Below are 6,049 nucleotides of genomic sequence, written 5' to 3'. Positions count from 1 at the left end.
AAACTTTTAGCAAACAGGAAGTTTAGAGGAATGAGCAAAGTCCAAGAAGTAAGAGTCATATCCGGATGCTCATCTTACAAGTACCCTGCAAACTTTATTTAATTTGAACTCAGAAAATGGCTTTGCCCCAAATTTCCTACCAGTCTGAGTAAAGAAAGTGTAAAAGCCACAAAGTGACTGTCAAAGCTCCAAGACCTCAAGTGGCTAACATAAAAACATTTCAGATGAAACAGGAATCACCTTAGGCTGTTAAAGCTCAGTACCCCAAAGACAAGTCATAAAAGCTCTGTTCTTTTCAGACTTTCGACGTACAAAATGGGCAGAATGAGGTGACTTAGTTAAATGGGGTTGCAGAGCCTGCATCTTTGACAACAATCATATTGAACTATTCTGTTTCTTGTCTTCTCTATCTAATATTGTCAAGCCCAAATCTTCAGGGCCCAGATGGGCTCCCATAAAATTAATATCAATTAAAATAAGAACAAAGGTCACTGTTTTTTCCTCATATGCAAAGCATCACAAAGCTGAGCTTCCCTTTTCTGGTATAGGTCAGGAATGTGTAATAGGAGTTTGCATAATGATCCTCTATGTCCCTTTCTGTAAACTAAAACCAAAGTTATTAACTCTGAACAAAACAAAAAAATTTTACATGACAGTAAGGATGGGTCAACTTGAACAAAATATTATTAGTCAAATTTTGTAAATTTTATACTAAATGAAATTACACATACATGGGAAGAAATGGGCCAGTGCAGATGGTGTCTGAACATGTACCTGTCATTGATGCGGAGGTGTGTCTGCTCATGAAGGCTAATACAAAGCTCCCATTTGAGGAGTTGATGCCAAAGACCGACAAAGTAAAGGAGGACATTCCTCATGATGTGCTAGGTACATTGTAGAAAAGGAGGATGCAAAAATAGGAGTTACCATTAAGGCAGCAATGTTATCAAGAAGACAACGAACTCCTACAAGAAGAAGCTATTCTAGAAAATCTGAATTAAGGACAAGCAGACAATTCTAGACGGGGAGGCAGTTCCAGAGAATTAGGGAAAAGAGAACCAGACTATAAACTATGGTAATACATGCTGTCTTTTGTGAAAAGAGCAGGAATAGTTCTAAGAAATGCTGAGAAATAAGCAAAATGAGAGGAAAAGCCTGATGAAAGCTAAAGGGCACACAGAGAATTAATTCTTCTCCCTAGAGCACATATCATATGATCAGCATCAAAATACCATAAATGTATTATTAATTTTCTACAAGTTATCACCTCTGTTACCTCTAAGGTGTTAATAGGATTAAGAGTACAGAAGAACACAAATTGGTCAGGGCACTGTTAGCAAACCAGTGAAAGCTGTTGCTCACAGAATCACAGAATGGTTGGGGTTGGAAGGGATCTCTGGAGATCATCTAATACAACCCACCTGCTAAAGCAGGTTCACCCAGAGCAAGTCACACAGGGATGCATCCTGGCAGGTTTTGAATGTCTCCAGAGGAGACCCTACAACCTCTCTAGGCAGCCTGTTCCAGGGCTCTGGCTCCCCCAAAGTGAAGAAGTTTCTCCTCATGTTTAGATGGAACGTCCTGCGCTTCAGTCTGTACCCGTTGCCCCTCATCCTGTCATTGGGCACCACTGAAAGGAGTCTGGTCCCATCTTCTTGACACTCACCTTTGAGATGTTTATAAACATTGATAAGATCCCCTCTCAGCCTTCTCTTCTCCAGGTGGAACAGACCCAGCTCTTTCTGCTCAAGCAGATTAATTTCAGTACTTGCATAGGAGACCTGAGCTCTAAGCCCACTTTGAATGTGAAGTTAGTCTGTAGCATAAACTACACCTCTGAACCCCATTCTAACTCCAGGCAATAAAAGCAATGTACTTATGAAGAGTTCTGTGAACATAAAATACAAGCATTATGTTCTATGTTTGAATGGAATTTGAGCTCAACAGAAAATGTACTCCACTATGTTAAGTGTTTCTAACTTAGAGGAACAACTATGTGGGCTGAGATAGAAGACGAGCTGAAAAACAAAACTGTTTAAATCAAAACTGTCCACAAGACTGCATTGCATGTTTTCAAAATGTTTTTGAAAGTATTTATACCACCTTTCGAGTATTGTTACATAAGTATGCCAGGGCTGGCATACTCTATGATGTATTAACTGGACCAGGATGACTTAATCTATATAGTAAACGCCATTTGGGGAAGATTTCTGAAAGTACATGAACACAGACAGGCTGCAACTAAAGTAGCTTCTGTACAGAAAACAGAAGAAAGAACCATGTGTGTTTCTTCTTCTGGATGACTGATCCTAACTGTTGTTTCCTGGCTTTGACTACTTTTGAGCTAAACACAAAGCTAATGTCACAATCTCACGTAGATGTAGCTGACACATTTTGTGCGCTAGTTTATACTTGTTTGGGCTCCTTAGTTAAGTACTCATTTACTTGGCCAAATTCAAAGGCGAGGCTTAATTCTTAGGATTTCAGATGAAGTTATATTAGCTCAGATTCCCTTCTGCTCAATCTATCTACTTTATCTTTGAAAATGCAATAAAAACCATATTGGCAAGGATGTCTACATGTGATTATGTTATATCCAATAAGATTCTGTGGGGTTTAATAGATTCTTCTGGATTTACTTAGATCTAAATTGTGTACAATGTGTAACATGTAACTTCATTTTACATATCACAAAGATTTAGGATGAGCTTTCATGTTGACACATACAGACAGAATTGTGCAACACACCAAAGACAGGTTTCAATTAACTGAAAAGAGTAAGACTGGGTTTATAAAACCATTTAGATGTCTAAAAATCAAGGCATTTTTAGCAGAATTTGCAAACACAGCTATGCAGGTCAACTATCAAACCCCAGTTAACAATCTGTGCATGTTAGGAATGATGGGTCAGACCTCAGAAGAGCCTCACATGCCTCACATGTTTGGATGCTAAATATTATGATGCCTAAAATTCAGGAGCCAGCTGTAGACTCATAAAATAGAGCCAGCATATTAAACACACACAAACAGAAGGAGCTACAGCCAGCTAACATGAAACACCGCCAAGAGGGATGTGTCCGAAATTCTTCCTCTCTTTTGGACATAGCACCTCCCCAGGGAAGAAGCACACCATGGCCAAAATCCCCTCCTGTGTGCAGGAACATGTGTGTACATGCACTGACATCTGGGCCACAGATACTGGCCACTCTCTTCCTTCAAGACAGAAAGTGGTTGCCTCCCACTGTTTACAGAGTAGTCTCACAGGAGAGAATGTAGCCTGGGTATTGGCCTTTCTTCATCTTGACAGCTGCCAAACCAAATAATGTGTTTATTTATTTAACACGGGTGGGGGCAGTGTACTTTTCCAAATAAGATTATATTGCCCATCAGCATATTTTTTTTCTCAGATGAATTCATGGCCCTGGTTGACCATACCAGTAACCAAGCATGGGGTGTCAGTGATGGAAATGTCATTTCTGCTTCAACTAAAATCTGCTGGCCACTGAGCCAAGAACAGCCACGCTAGGAACAGAGGCACTATGTAAACTGGCCATGACCATGTTGTGTGACATGAAAGCATGCCTACCCTCCATGCCAGCACACATTCACGGACAGGCCTGAGGAAAGCTGTGGCTGCAGATGAGAGGAGATATGAAAAACTGCTGAATGACTCCACAATGTGTCTCTTGTTTCGGAAGCCTGTGTTGTGCTGGCAACCACGTCGGTCGGCTAGAATCTCAGGTTTGGAGAGCCACAGCACTATAATGGCAAGGCATGAGCTTTCAGTTCTAAAATTCACGATCTCCTCTTGAAGTATCCCTGCCTGAAGCATGGCAGAGAATGAAGCACTGTGGCAAGTCATCCTTTCTCAGCAGTCATCAGCTGAGAGACAGGTTAGCTCTGTTAGCAAATACCACTAAAAGGCAATCTAAAATAATTTGGTTTTCCTCATCTTGCAGCTGGTTAAGACACAGACAGGGGTGCTGCTGTACATCAGCTGAGGGGCAATAGCTCTTATACTTCTCTTACTCAATCACTTTTAAATGGCTGAACATATTACCAGTTTAAATCCCTGTGGCAGTCTAAACCTGAGACATCCAAACCTGGGCTTCAACAAAAAAGCTTCGATTAAATAATTATTCAAGTCTATTCTTGACAGCAGGAGAAACTATTTCCAAGACAAGTTTGAGGTCTGTTGATGCAGCATTTGGGTACTGAAGCTGTTAACGCGTGGACTGTATTTCCCAGATATATGCCTAGAGCTACGCTAAAATGAACTATAGATTATAATTTAAGATTTTAAAACAGCAAGGATTTTTTTTGCTTCAGATATTCTCTGAAATTTATCTTTAACCGAATTTATAAAAAGAAGTGGTCAGCAAGTCCAAGTCACATGAGAAACTTGGCCGAGAAGTCCAAAGGCTGAAGTACAAATTCTTCATATTTCCTTCGACATGCTTCGCCTTCTCCAATTGACAGCAGTGAAGCTTCACTGAAAATGTACTTTCTAGGCCAGTTTTCCATTAATTTTTATTCCCATATATTTCAAAGTGAGAATTCTCTAGGGAAAACCTGAGCATCTTAACAACTGTTTCATTCCTGGCAGCTTTTTTTTAACACTGAGACAGAAGTTTGCAAGTCCTCTTACATTCAGTCACTTATTGTGTGTCTGCAACATCTGTAGCAGTATAAGGAAGTGTACAAGAGCAGACAGTTTACCTTATGGCAAATTCCAAGGCAGTATTTAAAGTTCAAATGAAATTCCAGCATTCAAAGTGGGAGGTTTAAGGGAAAAAAAGTCCCAGGTCTGTCAGTGAAAAGTTTAATTATGGATGAGATGACACACACATAGTAAAGACCACAAAGGCAGCGACACCACTGTGGAAACACATTCCAATAAAATCTTAAAAGATTACTTTAATAATAAACCATGCATTCCTGAGCAAGCCATCACAAGATTAGCTACCACATTGCTTTGCTGCAAGCAGATTTTTCACAAACTGTTATTGATACCACTTTCAAGGTATTCATGAAAGTTGCTGTCTTCTGAAAGGTATCTGTACTTCGGTGTTTTTATTTCACACTGCTACCCCAGTTTCCATTCAGACTGGAATCCCAGTGATCCTAATAACAGAGTGTGGTTTGGGCAGAGTTAACATCCAGAAAAGTGGCAGAAAACTCAGAGGTGAAAGTTTCCAGCTGCAACTTCAAGACAGTTTTAGACCTGCTGAAAAATGGTTTGTGTTTGGGAACTGCTGAGGCTTATACTGTTCTGTACAATAAGTGGGTATCTTAAAACAAAAAAACCTTGGGTAGGGACTGAACCTATGCCAGCAATAATAAGATCAGACACAACAAATATGAGAAAAAAAGTCATCATCTTGGAAAACATAGCACTCTCCCTACTATAATATTTTAATAGTCAGGCTTAAAGTTGTAACAGTCATTGTCCACTTGATTCAATTTTTACTGTAGAGAAATAAAAAACCTTTTACTTTTCATAAAGTCTAAAGCATGCCCTTTAAGTCATGCAGCACAGTACAGATGAAATAATTGAATTCCTGTGAGTCTTTCTGCCTGGATTCCTCCTACGTTTAGAAGGCAATCCTATTACATATGTTTAATGTAACAGTTCTGAATTTTAGCATTTAGCTCAACAATGTGCTCAACATCAGCAGAGCTGTTCTAAGTTGAATAACAAAACAGATAATGCAGCCCTTCAAGGCTTGAGACAAGCTTTTTTCTCTAAGAAAAATGGATTTTTTTCCACTCAGTTATTAACAATTTATCAGTAAAAAAGTTTTTCCGTAAGATTATTAGCAATGTCCCAAGTGCTGGTAGATAGTGAAGGACCTCTTGCCATTTCTGTAGTAAATGTAATTTCATTGCACCTCATTGCTCGCCATTTCAAATGAAAAGCATTTTCACCTTTTCCAAATTCAGCAACAAATGTTATAAATCATATCTGTAACTATTAGTGCAACTAGTTATGGTATTTCAGTGAAATGTGCCTGGGTTTTGTGTTGGGCAAAGCACAAATGGTAATCCT

This window comes from Caloenas nicobarica, chromosome Z (assembly GCF_036013445.1).
Source record: "Caloenas nicobarica isolate bCalNic1 chromosome Z, bCalNic1.hap1, whole genome shotgun sequence".
NCBI lineage: Eukaryota > Metazoa > Chordata > Aves > Columbiformes > Columbidae > Caloenas > Caloenas nicobarica.
The sequence above is the reverse complement of the archived record's forward strand: the minus strand, read 5'-3'. Positions refer to the sequence as shown.